We start from the raw sequence: 15,210 nt of genomic DNA, 5'->3' as shown, positions 1-15,210 counted from the left end.
GTTGCAAGGAGGAGGGACACCGGAAGTGGGAGCATCTGAACCGCCCAAAGGGAGAGAAACCAAGAATTGCCCACAGGTCAGCCAACAAGTGCCCCAGCTCACTGAGAGTGGGCGCAGCCAGTACTGATGGGGCCCGTGGGCACCTTTCAACATGACCACTCGCATCATTTCCCACAAGGAGCCCCGGGTAACTGTGATGGTGGGAAAGAAACTTACTGACTTGCTAGTAGATACTTCAGCTACTTACTCTGTTTTAAATGAAAAACAAGGCTCTCTCTCTCCAAAGACTGTGGCTATTATCAGAATTGTTGGTGCTATGGCCCATAAACCCTTGCTACAACCCCTAGAATGTCAACTAGGGGACACCAGTTTAAAGCACAGCTTCCTTTATATCCCAACACACAGTGTCCTCTGCCACTGCTAGCATGGGATCTGCTAACCAAACTAAATGGTCAGGTGACTTTCTCTTCAGAAAAAGTAAACATTTAAGTTCCTCCCAATCAAGCATGCACTCTTCAGGCTGCCCTATTACTCTTAGATGGAGAGACCCAACTTGAGATCCCAGAGGATATTCTCCTGAAGGAGAGACCAAAGGTGCAGGCTGATAGGATGCCAGAGAACTGCTGAACCGATCCAGGTAAAGACTTGCCCCGATGAAAAACCCCTCATTTGAAACTGTCCTCTGAAGAGGGAGGCGAGGGAAGGCAGAGAACCATTAATAGATGCATTTCTCTAGTAACAATTAATTCGACCTTGCTGATCTCCGTAAAACACTCCCATCCTGCCTGTTCAGAAGCCGGTACCAACGAGCATTGATTCGTGCAGGACTTGAGGGCTATTAAGCAAATAGCAGAAAACATCCATCCAGTAGTGCCAAACCCTTACCCATTACACACCACTCTCTCTGGGAGTTTCTGTTGGTTTACTGTGTTGGACTTAAAAGATGCCTTCTACTGTGTACCTCCAAGCCCAGAATCCCAAGAATTATTTGCCTTTGAATGGGAGGATCCCAAGACTAACATAAAGCAACAGTGTTGCTGGACTGTGTTCCCACAGGGGTTTAAGAATGCCCCCACTTTATTTGGAGAAAACGTTAGTGAGAGATCTAAAAGAGCTTCAACTTCAGGAAGCAGTTTTACTACAATACGAAGATGATATTCTGATCGCTAGCACCTCCAAGGAAGATTCAGATCAAAACACTATCCTAGCTCTGAATTTCCGGGCATTTGAGGAAGTAGTTTCCAAAAAGAAAACCCGAATTTCAGGATCTTCTGAAAATATTTGGCATTTGAACTATCAAAGAGACAAAGGAACTTGTTATCAGACAGAAGAGAAGCTTTAGCAGGAATGCTGCACCAACTACCAGGAGACAGGTCGAGGGTTCCTGGGAATGGTCGGGTTCTGCTGCATTTGGATCCCAAGTTTTGGACTTATAGCTGAACCCTTATATGAGGCTCTTAAAGGAAAAGTCAGTGAGCCTTTAAATTCTACCGCAGAATGCCATCAAGCATTTCATACTATAAAAGAGAAACTTCTGATGGCACTGGCGCTTAGCCACTGAGACATTAGGAAGCCCTTTGATCTATTTGTGCATGAGTAGCAAGGGATAAGCTTTGGGGTATTGACACAAAATTTAGGCAATATATGAAGGCTTGTTACTTACTTTTCTAAACAGTTAGATATAGTAACCCAAGGATGACCAGTATGCCTCCGGGCAGTAGCAACCTGCTGCAGGAAGCCAAAAAATTTTACTCTAGGACCACCTACTACAGTGCATACTCCCCACTGTGTGATATCCCTCCTGGAACAGAAAGGCTCACCTCCGAGAGGCTAGGCAAGTCCCAGGCAATATGGCTGGATACTCCTAATGTAAAAGTAAAGGCAATCTCTTCCCCTAACCCAGCAACCCTACTTGCCAGTACACAGGGAGAACATGTCCATGACTGTTTACAGATAGTGGAAGAAATTTATTCCAGCTGACTGGACCTTACGGACCAACCCCTAAGGATCCAAACCTGGAGTGTTCACCAATGGAAGCAGCTTCATGGACCAAGGACTCCAAAGAGCTAGGTATACTATAGAAACTCTCCAGGAAGTTCTAGGGGGCAAATACACTTCCTCCAGGTATGTCCACTCAGAGAACAGAACTTATAGCCCTCACCAGAGCCTTACATCTGGGAAAAAGAAAGAATCACCACTTACACTGACTCAAAATACACCTTTACAGTTGTTCATGTGCATGGAGCCATTTGGAAAGAGAGAGAGGGATATTAACCTCAGGGAAGAAGGAAGTTATATAAATATGAGGAATTCCTTAGCCCTGTTAGAGGCCATTATGTTACTATAAGAAGTAGCAATTGTCGACTGTCTGGGGCATCAGAAGAGTGATAGCCTGATAGCAAAAGGAAATAATTTAGCCTTAAGACATGGAAAAACCAACACCCAGGAAGCCAATTATACCCCAAGTGGAATGGGCTTTATGAGGTTTTGCTTGTCACTTACTCTTCTGTTAAGTTGCAGGGTGTAAAACTGTGGATTCATCATTCCAGAGAGAAACTAGTATACCTATCAGCTGGCTGGCCTACCAGAATCAGCAGTCTTCATGGACAAAAACGGTCAGCAGGCCCAAGACAGCCAAACACCACATGGGCCTGGAAAACCACTGAAAACTTCTCATCTCCAGAATACTCTTGTGAACCTATAACTGATCTCAAATTACTCTTTAAGAGAAGGAAGCCCTAAGATAAGTAATGCCTGATTCCTGGCCCCTGTTGCACTTTACCTCTTCTGTGCCTGCCTCCTCCTAGTATTTTATCTACTAATGACCCTTTGCTTACTAAGGGAAAGCCTCAACCATTTCTTCTGCAAAGGACTGTGAAATCCATCACTGTTCCTTTGTGGTCTGCTGGATGGATTTAACTGTTTTCTCTGTAAGGACAGAAAATGTCACTTCTTTCTATAATTTCTGTGTTTATGTTCATTCCTGTTTCCACCTTTGGTTCAGTGGGGAATTGGGAAGCTAGTTCTTTAGTAAAGTTATCCCAGATGGCTTCCACTGGAGGATACCTACAGGACTGCTGGGTATGTCATCCAAATCCTTCTACCAAGCCCAGCTTGTTTTTGGCCCTTCCAGTAAGTAACGTTTCTCAGGTTCCCAAGTTGGTCCCTCAAAAAGGTCTCCAAGACCTAAAATTTGAGCTTCCCATAGAGGGAGAGCTGTTTATGAGCAGTTCCTCTCCCTGCTTTAACCTCACCCACAAGCATCTTCCTTTATTGAACCAATGCATGAAATCCTCTTTCTAAACTCCTCCCTTCAGAGTCTGCCAAATCAGAAAAAAAAATCCACATACAGCCTGGGTCTTAGTAGACAACTATAATCAAACAACATGCAATCATACCATCAACAGAAGCCCAAATAATTCAGCAGTCTGTCTTTTCATGCACAACAATGCTAACCAGTCCACAGTATTGGATGGTGTTGTGTATACTGCATATAATATTTTAAGCCCTGAGAGAAAACAGGTATGGGCCATAACATACCAACCCAAAGTAAAGTGGGCAGAATGGAAACAATTTTGTAAAAATTATTCCGCTCAAAAAAATGGGGAATTTTACAGGTTCTGCGGGTGGCCTCACCCTTACCAGGTTGGTCCTCTGTCAACCCACTGTCGTGATCCCAACACAACCCTAGATGGCCCAGAAATATCTCAACAAATTATGAAATTAAAAAATTCCTCTCATTGGGAAAGCTTATGTGCCCCCAAAGGCTACGTGTTCATCTGTGGAAATCCCAAAAGTCAAGTGCCCTATTACAAATGTGAAAATAATTGTATAACCCAAGTAAAAATGTTTAATTGTTTAAATAATGTATGGATGGGAGGCCAATGTACTTAAGGTTATTTAAAACCTGACATATCTATTTACAAGCCCATGAACCACACTAGAGAAAAAAGTGCCCTGGGAATGATAGGAGCAGGTATCGGGCTCACCTTTGGGCTCTTAGCTCCTTGGGGAGGCATCACCTATCATGGAACTGTCTTAAAAAACCTCACAGCTACAGTGGAGGCACTGGCAGATGCTACCACAGCAGCCTTAAAAGCCACCCAGATATCCGTAAACATGCAAGCAAATGTAGTCATGGGCAATCGCTTAGCCTTGGATTACCGTTTAGCTGAACAAGGAGGAATTTGTGTAGTGGCCAATACATCCTGTTGTACATGGGTTAATACCTCAGGTCAAATAGAACAAAATGTGCAAAAAATGTAATACAAGCAAGCCTTGTGGCTACATGGGATTAACAGCCCTTCTGCAGATACTATCTAGAAGTTCATAAAAACTCATCTCGCTAATATAACATGGCTGTAGTCACTAATCAGCCCTCTAATCATCATCATCATCCTTCTCTTACTTGGGCCTGTATTTCTTTTTTTCTTTGTTTTATTTTAAGTTTTTTTTTTTGGGGGGAGGGGAGGCATATTTCTCAACTTGTTTTTTAGGTTTATTTCTCAGAGACTCAAAGCCTCCTGTCTATTTCTGTGCAAACTGAGTCCCAGGACTCAAGGATACCAGCCCCTCCGGGAGCAACAACCAGAAATGCGGGAGTACATTCCACTACAGGCAGAGCAGCTGCATTCCTCACTCCCTGATCAACAACCTTAATCAGCTTGAAGCAGCCAGAGTGGTCACTGTCATGATTCCCTCAAGATTGAGGAATGTTCAAAAAATTCAAGGAGGGGCCATTATCAAAACTTCTGTTTTCTCTCCCTTACCACAAACTGCCTGAAACGGCCAAGAACCAGCTTAGACCGGCCTGAAAACCTCTCCAGCCAGGAGCATGCACACTTACTGCCAATTATAACCTTAACTAACCTTTCTTCAAGAAACACTCCCCACTCCCACACACCGAGCATGCCTAAGATGCCATTGTATTAACGTGTGGCATTAGATCTAGCGTGTAAAACATCTGTGCGTGCTCCCTGCCATCACACCTGTGCCTTTTCCTCACCCATCCAAACCACATGAAAAGTCTACCTAACCCCCACATCAGGGAGATAGATTTGAGTTTACCTCCTGTCTCCTTTCTGGTCGACCTTGCAATAAAACTCTTTTCTCAAAATTCCAGGGTCACGACATTGAATTTTGTGTGTGGGGGGCAGCGAGCCATTGCTTGGTAACATTAGCACTCCCACTGAGTGCGCCTAGAAGCAATGACACCCCAGTAGCAATGAGCACATCTTGTGTCCAGATGTTGGTTTCTAAATACCATTCTCCACTAAAAGGAACCAGAGCTTCTTGGGAAAGTGGTTGATTTCAGGGCTGGGGCACAGAAGGTACAAGATGAGCGAGGAACATCTTGAGTGTCAGAAAGTAAGGAAGTGCTCAAGAAAAGGTGAGGGGCCATTTGAAGGGGCAGAGGGTCGTATATGAAAGAGGCCTTCATTGGCCAAAATTGGAGCAGTTTGAGGAACAAAGTAATGATAGTACTGGATTATCATTTTTACAGTGAAATAAATAGCCATAAACCCACACTAATATTAATAATTGAAAAAATAAATGAGGGAGAATTCTACTTTAGAGAAGAATTCTTCTTAAGTCATATGGAATAAATAAGGGAAATAGAGAATCACCATTGGAACATCACAATAATAACTACTGCAAGCAGAGCCACTGATGCTAAAAATAGATCAAAGTTTGAGGAGAAACAGGATATTTTCACAGTCTTAAAGTATCTCCCCCAATATATTTACTAAATACAAAAATAAAAATAGGAACTTCACAGTGGAGAAACCCCACAGACACCACTTAAACTAAGTAACCAAAATTAACATCACCGGTAATAAGGTATATTGACATGGTGTTTCCCCTGATGATAACTGAGAAGGGCACATCACTTCTGTGGGGTTCTTACCAAAAATGCACAACCTCAATCTCATGAGAAAATATCAGATGACCCAAATTGAAGAACTTCCATAAAGCAACTGACCAGCAGTTCTCAAAATGTCAAGGTCATGAAAGATAAGGAAAGACTGAAGAGCTGTCATGGACTAGGTGACAAGATAACCAAATGCAGTGTAGAATGACAGATCAGATCCTGGAAACAAAAAAAAAAAAAAAAAAAAAAGAGAAAAAAGACATTAGTGGAAACATTAGTGAAATTTGAGTAAGTTCCCAATTTTGTACCCATGGGTTCATTGCACCAATGTTAATATTTTAGTTTTGATAATTGTGATATGGTTATGGATGCTGTAAACATTGATGAAAGCTAAGGGAAGTGTATATAGGAACTCTCTACTACTATTACAGTTTTTCTGTAAATCTAAAATTATTTCAAAATAAAATGTTGAAAATAATCTGGATACTCACCATTTATCTGTTACTCATATAAAAATATCCTCCACTTCTGGCACTGGTTGACCAGCTGCATCTCCAAGCTGGTGCCTCAGCTGGAGCTTCCAAAGGCCATTCATGCTATTGCTGTCAGGTAGCAGCCTCTGGATGGTGCAGTGTGCAGCAGGACTAATAGATATCATGGTCATGTGTCCACAACTTCATTTCCTTTGCTAAAAAGCAGGTCCCTTGGTCTGAGGTGACATTATGTGACACGGTGTATAAAACACTCTACAAGCCTTCAGAAAGTAGCGCTGGCTGAGGCCATGCAGTCAGAACAGGCAAACCAATACCAATAATATGGGTTGATTGCAATCAAGATAAATTGCTCCCTCTCTAGAATGGACTGGTTCCAATGTGATCAACTTGTCACCAAGTGACTGATTGGTCTCTCCTTGAGGAATGACCCATATGGGGGGCCCAGCTGAAGCAGTGGCAGTAGCTTGATCAGCCATGGCACCCATGCTGGTGGGCCCATTATTGGCCTCTGTTCCTGCTACCATTGTGCCAGCACTGGGTTGGATATTGACAGAGGTTGGCCAGTGATGGCTGGCTGAATCATGCTGTCTACTTGGTTGTTTAGTGTCTTCCATGGTGGGTGTTAACATGATTCATGTGATACAATGAGCCAGCACATTGGGGTCCAGGGGAAGTTGCTGGAGGAGGTGGGAGCAATGCAGGGGTTCCTGGGCTGGCCTGGATGGTCAGAAGCAGAACCCGGGAGTTTTGCAACATGCACGAGTGAGATCCCAGTTGGCTTCCAGCTCTGCTCTTCCACCTTCTCCCAGGCTGCAAGGTCCCCACCATCCAGCCTGTGCTGAATGGCCTGTCCAGGATTGTCAATGGGAGGATGCTGTCCCTGGCTCCTGGCCCAGACAGATGTCCTTGCAGGTGAGGCTACCCTCAGCATATTTGGTGTGTATGTGGGAGCTAGTAGGGTGTTGGCCAGGCTGGCAGATGCTACCCTTGCTGGTGTTGCTGATCCTGTGTCTTCCTCATAGGACAGCACCGGCTTCCACTTCTACAGGGGCTCCCTCATCAGCAAGGACTGGGTGGTCAGTGCTGCCCACTGTGGGGTCAGGTGAGGGCCCTGGCAGGCTCAGGGCTTCTGCTAACAGCTCCATTGGGGAAGGGGGAGAAGGATGTACTTCTAGCCCTCACACCCCCCATGCTTTGTCTAGAACCTCCCACGTGGTTGTGGCCAGTGAGTTTGACCAGGACTCAGATGCTGAGGGCATCCAGGTGCTGAAGATTGCAAAGGTACACGTAGGCCCTGCTGGACCGATAGAGGGGATTCAGCCAAGGGGCTGGGGCCAGGAAGGACACGAACCCTCAGCTCCTTGAGGGACAAGTGCTGGGAGGGAAAGGGGGTGGGGTGAGGGGCAGCGGCCTCTGAATCCTCATTCTGGCTTCCTGTGGGTCTGTTTCCCCTAATGGGCCTCCAAGAGAGGAACTGTCTCTCTTGACATCTGCAACCCATCCCCTTAAATTCACTCACCCTCTTGCCCTCACTCACAGGTTTTCAGGAACCCCAAGTTCATCCTGCTCACCATCAGCAATGTCATCACCTGCTGAAGCTGGGTGAATCTAACCTTCCAATCTTCAACTGTATCAATTCTACTCTCCGTCTCTCCTGTAATGTTCTTGACTTTAATCTCTATAGTTGTCAGGATTATCATTTCCACTTCATTCTTCTTTTTATGGTTTCTTGTTCTTTGACACTGCTAATGTATCATCTGGTTTAATATGTTTGTATGCTGACTTTAAATTCCTGGTCCATTTGTTTCCCAGTATCTCTGTTTCCAGTGCAATCTGTGGTCCCTGTTTGTGGGTTTTCCTTTGAAGTAACTGAGCTCCTCAGGTAACTTGTTATTTTGGCTAATGAGACATACTCCTGTGGAGGCATTGAGTAATGAGTCCTGCAGTGTCCATGGAAAGAGGTCAGAAGTTCCTAAGTGGGTATCAGTTCCTTGAGCTCAAGGAGTCGGAAGTGGTGCAGGAGCCCTAATTTGGAGAGCCCCAGAAAACCACTGGTGATCACTCCTCATCCCACCAAGAAACTGCTCTGGTTTGGGTTTCAGGTTCATTTCTTGGGGAGAAGCAGATGGGGGTGGTTAGGAAAGGTGGGATGGGGCCGTGAGGGTGGTCTTCCTGCCCTCCAGGGCTCCTCTCCTACCCAGAGCTTCTGAGCACCCCGTTTTAGCCTGAGGACAGCTGTACTGGTCCACAGGACCTGGGACAGGCATTGATTGCCCCAAAGCCATGGAGCTGTGGGAGAAGCATCAGCATAATTCATGTCCCATTTTATCCCCCATAGCCAGGCCAACAGCCTCCTGCCCTTGGCCATAGCGACAACCACACACTCTCATGGGTTCAAACCATCCCTTCCTCTCCTAGGGTTTTCTCTGTTTTTTTTCCACGTCTCTCTTCTTCCCTCTAAAAGTTCCATCAAGGCTGGTCTTAGAGGGGCAACCAGCAGTCCATACTCACCTGGCATCCTGGTAGGAATGGAACTGGATTCCCTTCTGCATTTCTCTTTTAGTGTTTTTCCTTGTATCTTTCTTGCTTCCTGGAAAAGAATGCTCTTCTGTTGGTGGATCATAATACATTGAAATTAAGGGGGCATACATAATTCTAAGGACAGGAAAAGAGTCTGAAAAGCTGAACCTGATGTGAAGAATGAACAAGTGAAAGGGAGAGAAGGGTGGGGGCAGAGGAGTGGAACTTAAAGTAAACTGTAAGAAATACTGTTAAAAGCTCAATCTTAAGGAAACTCCCAGCACAGTGGGGGAGAACTGTGGTTAAGCAGAGAGCAAAGGCTACATACTTTATGATTACATGAACAACCCTTAACATGCAAACCAGTGTCAGGTGTGACTAATGTAGAACAGGCCTAGCAAGCACAAGCCTGGCTGAATTCCTTTTTCACTTGAGTTACTCTTCTGCTAATCACCATACCAACTGGCCTCCTGAGAGGCTGAGCACCACCCTCGTGGGGTGAGGTTGCCACCTGGTGGCCAGTTTGAAAACAGCATGGCTGTGCCTTTCCCCCTTTCCTTCCTTCTGGCTCAGCGCTGTCCAAAAAAATGTGAGCCAAAAATGTAAGTTTAAATTATATATTAGCCTAATTAAAAATGATAAAATCAATTGGTAAATTAATTTTAGTAATGTTACTTAACCAAATATATACCAAATATCACCATTTCAACACATAATCAATATTTTAAAGTTATATTTTACATTCTTTTTTTCATACTTAGTCTTTGAAATCAGTGTATTTTACACTTAGGGTACATCCCAATTGGGATGCTAAATTTTAATCAGACATACTTGATCTGTATTTAAACCACATTCACTTTCCAGCTGAAAAAGTTGGTTTTCATATGCAAGTTGTTCCAAACATACTTAAAAGTTTTCCAATTAGGAGTTACACTGAAGAGGCCATTTAAATGAGGAGGTCCAAGTGGAATCAGGATTCTAACTCAGTTTAATCAGGATTCTAACTCAGTTTGCATCTCCCTGGAGAGGCGCTCCTGTTCTTGTTCTGAGTTAGACCACATTAGGCCCCGTGCGTCCTCCGCACCTTCCCTCTCAGTGGGTGACATGGCTTCCCGCTGAACTGAGGCATTTGAAGCATGAGAAGAGAATGTTCAGTGGCTCCCACCAGCACCTGAGCCACGCTGCAGTGACACTGGGCTGAGCCGTCTGGATCTGCGCCAGGACCTGAGCTTATGCCCTCAGCTGCTGGGAGTGCTGTCGGGTCTCTGGGAAGAGCCTCAGCTGAGGAGAACCATCTGGACAAGGCCATTCCCCCTCCTGGGGCAGCCCACATCCCATCATGTGGGGTTGTCTAAGGCCCAGTCCCTTCACCCACACTTGGGACGAGGCTGAAGGCCCAGTGCTGCTTCAGACCTGCCTGAGGCTTGGCTGAGGTTTCTGCTGTGACTGCATCCCAGCCCAGCTGCTCCCTCTGCCTGACCCTGTTCCATTCCTTCCCTTTCCCAGCGTTGGTCCCAGGAGCATGCCCTCATGAGGCTCCTGCCTGCTCATCTGCATCTCAGTCTGCTTCCTGGGGATGTCAGGCTGTGACAGTTGGTCCTGAGAAAGTAGATGCTGAGACTATATCACTGTCTGGCTGTCTGGCTACAAGGATCCCATCACTGTTGGTAGGAGGAGCACAGACAGCCCCTGGCACAGGGTAGCAGTGACGTCATTCAAACCTCCACCACTGATGAACTGGGAGGGTGTTCCAGTGGAAGAGAACACACAATGCCATCAGGACACAGTAAATACAAGCAGTGGGAAACTGGTGGCTGCTGCTGAGCAGTTATGGCTTTGGAAAAAGAGAAGCAACAGCTGAGAGTGATTATAGGCAAATGAAAGCTCAGCGTGAGAGCCAGAGCACCTCCTTGGTAACTCATGAAAGGCCCAATCTCCGGCAGTCACACGGCTGAGGAAGCTGGGCACAGGACCAGGCTCAGTCACTAGAGCAGCCAAGCACCAAAGAGGCCAAACGCCCCCTAGACAGGGCTGCGGGGTCAGGTCAGGGCCCTGGTTAGTAAAGACCTGGGGCGCTGACACGGAAGGCGGACGTCTGGGTTGGTGCATCCCCAGCTCTCGAACCTCAAGTCCAGTGACCCTCTAAGTGCACAGAAGTTGTCTGCTGTTCCCCACTGAGGGCAGCACTCCTCACTTGCTCATGCACCCCCAGGATTTGTCCCCACCTCCACTCTGGCTCACTAGGGTGTAAGGATCCCCACATCCAAAGGAGCTGCAGGAGCAGCTGCTACGTGCTGGCAGCGGCTGGAGGGTGGGATTGGGACTGGATGTGACAGAGCCGGATAGGGGTGGGCAGAACCTAAATTGGGATAAGGGAGCGTTTAGTGATTTGGGAGCCCTCTCCCAGGATACAGGATTTAACACCCTTGCCAGGTCCCCAGGGAGTAGAGCAAACGTGCCAGGATGGCTCCTGAAACATGGAAAAAAAAAGGCACAGTCCACACTAAGGTTGAAATGCCAGCATTGCTTGGTGATGGTGGAAGAAGGGATTAAAAGGCTTGGAGAAGGGGGCACGCTAGAATGGATGTACTGTGTAGGCAGAACACCCAGTGGATGACTGTGTCCACAGGAGGGGCTGAAGAAACACATCTCCCAGGCCATAAGGCATGTGCTGGTGAGAGGGGCCCCAGCATGGCCGATTTCAGCGATGGCTCTCCTCTAGAGGTCAGGCGACCATAGGAGATGCTGCCACAGAATCAGAACCACTGACGGCAGTGAGGATGTTCGGCCCCACACTAGCGGCCTGGAGCTGGGTAAGCCTCAGAAGCCAGGTGGATAGAGTTTCCAAAAGGAGTGGCAAGGCCGAGCGGCAGTCAGTGACCCATGTGCAGAGCTCTGGAGATGGTTCATAGAACCTGCATTGCTGGGGCAGAGAGACACTACCAAGGACACGGCCTTTGATCAGAAGAAATCAAGGATGGATGATCGGCAGGCTAAGGGCAGTTGTTCAATAAAAACCATGAACCCTTGCCAAGTTTCCAGATCTAAGCCAAGTTTTGACCTGAACCCACCAACTAAAGGAGAGGTGTATAACACAAATTATTTCCTCGTCCTCACCTAAAGGGCCCAGCAGTCATTTGACTTGGTATCAGTATGCTGAGCTAGAGGAATACCCAAACCTTTCAAGGACTGTGGGACCCAGGGGCAGAGTTGACACAGAATCAGCATGGCCTCCATTAGAGTCAGGGTTCATCAAGGCAAGGCTGAAAATGGAGGTCTGGCCCAGGTCTCACTCACCTGGTGGTCACTTCCCAGTCCTGGACATGCAATTAAAAAGACGTTATGGGAACATGGCATAACACCCACCTTGGTTCCCTGGGCGGTGAGACAAGTTATTGAGTGGGGAAGGTCAGTCTCTGAAACTGCCTCCACCCCAGCCAAAAGAGTAAAGAAAAAAATATTTTATCTTGCAGTACGGAGAGGAGATGGCTGAAATATGTGCCACCCTTAAAAACCCGAAGGATATATAGTGGTCCCGATAATCTGAGGGTTTCATTCACCAGTCTGGGCCCTGCCTGAACCACAGACCCTAGAATGACAGTGGACTACCTCAGCCCGATGAAGGTGGAGCCCTGTGGGCAGCTCCTTGGCCAGATGGGGAAGCTTTGCTAGAGCAGATTAGATGCACCATGGATCTATCAGCTGGGTCCTTGTCTGTCCATACCAGAAAAAAAGGGAGAAGAACAGTTCACATTCATTTAGAATGGAAAACGATAGAACTTACCCTTGACTTGTTTACCTCTTTTGTCCTCTGTCATAAATAGTCTGAAGAGACCTGGACTGGCTTGACATCCAGCAAAATATCGCACTGGTTCACTCAATCTGCCAAATGTCCAAACTGTCAAACATGACCACTGCTGAGTCCCCAGGTGGTGCTTTTCTTCAGGAAAACCAACCAGCCACTTGGTAGCATTGACCCCTTCGATCTAGGAAGGGGGAGCAATTTGTTTTGACAGGAAGAGACCTGTATTGCAGGCCTGGCCTGTCCTGCCTGCGTAGCTTCAGCTAGCACCACGATCACAGGCATCACAGAAGGTTTGATCCATTAGCAAAGGATCCCATAATCTACATGCAATGTAATGCACTTGTTGAAGTGGATGGTTAAGTTTTGAGAAATGTATATAACCATTGCAGGAATCAAGATACCAAATGTTACCATTACCCTCACCCCCCCATGTTGCATCTTCTTAGACTCAGGCACCCACTGGAGCACAAAGGAGGTGCTGGAGGGGGCACATGGCCATGGCCCCACTGCTCCTCTCACACCACACTGCTCAGAAGCGGCTGGCCTGACGAAGCACCCATGAAGAGCAGCTTGGAGGCCAATATACTGGGAGGATGGCAGCATCCTCCAGGCTGTGGTGCACCCTCTCCACGGTGCTGTGTCCCCAGTGGCCACCTCCTGCCAATGCCCATGCCCCCGTGGTCAGTCACTGACTCCCACCAGCACCCTCCACCCCTTCTCCTCTTCCCTTTGGTAGTCTGGCCCACCCAATCCCTGACTTTGGATCCACCCGACAGTCTTCACTCAGTTCGTGCTCCTAGGCTGCCCAGAGCAGCTGGAGAATCCGGAGCCCTCTGATGGGCCTTCCTACGCAGTTGCGTCCCGGCCTCAGCTGCCCAGGGCCCCACTCTTCCCTCACAGAGGAGCCCCCACTGGCGTTCTGCTGCACCTCACATTTGTCTGCATCAGGCCTCCTTTGCCTCACCCAGAGCACCTCCTCGGTGCCCCCACAGGGCACTAGTGTTCCTGTCAGAAACTGATTACAGTTCTTTGGACTCGCTTGTTTACTTACATATCTCCAAGCCAGGTCGTGGACTTGATGAGGGCAGAGCTGTTTATCTCGGCATCCCTCGGGTTGGTCCCGAGCAGTGCTTCTCACAGTGAGGTCCCCACACCAGCAGTGTCAGCATCACCTGGAGACTTGTTAGCAATGCAAATTCTAGGGCCCTGGCAATCTGTGTTTTAACAAACCTTCCACATGATTCTGATGCATGTTCAAGTTTCAGAACCAGTGAGATAGAATGAGAACTCAGGAAATGCTGGAAGAATGAGGCACAGCATTGGTGGAGGGATGGAAGGAAGAAATGAGAGAAGAGGGCAGAGAAGGAAGTAGGAGAGGTTAGGGGAATTCTGTCATTTCATTTCTAGTATGTAGGAGGCAATATTAGCCCAAGACAGCTATAGTTATATATAGTTTTATATATAGAGAAAAAGATGTAACTATATAGGCCCATAGTTACTTAGAAGTGTGTTCTTTATTTACAAATATTTGATGTCTTTCTATACATCTTGTTCATGATGTCTAAAGTAATTTCATTGTGGGTAGAGAACACCCTAACCACAAAATTTCAATCCTTTTAAATCTATTAAGACTTGTCTCATGGCCCAGCATAGGTCTGTTTTGGTGAATGTGCGATGCACACTTGAAAAGAATGTTTATTCTGCAGCTGTTTGGTAAAGTGTTGCTCACATCTATATCTTTATTGATTTTTTTTTTTCCAATTGTTCTGTTAGTTGCTAAGAGAGGGATTTTAACTCTCCAACTATGACTGTGGGTTTGTCTTGTTTAAATCTGTCAATTTCTACTTTGTGCAGTTTGAAGCTCTATTATTAGGCACATACACATTTACTGTCTGCCTATATCTTCCAGAATTGATCTCTGTATCACTGGGAACTGTTGCCCTTTATCTGTGGTAATACTTTATGTTGAAGTTTACTTCCTATGATTACTGATTATAAGAGATACTTCGTTCCATCCATTTACTTTCCATATATCTGTTCTTTATATTTGTACAACTTGTAAAGGGCATTTAATTGGCTCTTCTTTTTTTAAAATCCATCCCTCCACCAATGCTGTGCCTCATTCTTCCAGCATTTCCTGAGTTCTCATTCTATCTCACTGGTTCTGAAACTTGAACATGCATCAGAAACATGTGGAAGGTTTGTTAAAACACAGATTGCCAGGGCCCTAGAATTTGCATTGCTAACAAGTCTCCAGGTGATGCTGACACTGCTGGTGTGGGGACCTCACTGTGAGAAGCACTGCTCGGGACCAACCCGAGGGATGCCGAGATAAACAGCTCTGCCCTCATCAAGTTCACGACCTGGCTTGGAGATATGTAATATGTAATAAACATTTTTTGTTTATATTAATAAACAAAAATGCCTTTTGTTTATTAATATAGTTGAATTTAGGTCTTCCATTTTACTATTTATTTTCTGTTCTCTACCCTCTCCCCAAACCCATGCCCAATATTTTT

General features: G+C 46.3%; 1 pseudogene; it reads left to right on the top strand.

Moving 5' to 3' along the window:
• LOC119518574 overlaps positions 1–6,349 on the top strand; it is a 77,555-nt pseudogene extending 71,206 nt beyond the window's left edge.
• Positions 6,350–15,210: the final 8,861 nt, after the last annotated feature.

The sequence above is a fragment of the Choloepus didactylus genome, chromosome 22 (assembly GCF_015220235.1).
Source record: "Choloepus didactylus isolate mChoDid1 chromosome 22, mChoDid1.pri, whole genome shotgun sequence".
Lineage (NCBI taxonomy): Eukaryota > Metazoa > Chordata > Mammalia > Pilosa > Megalonychidae > Choloepus > Choloepus didactylus.
The sequence above is the reverse complement of the archived record's forward strand: the minus strand, read 5'-3'. Positions and strand labels throughout refer to the sequence as shown.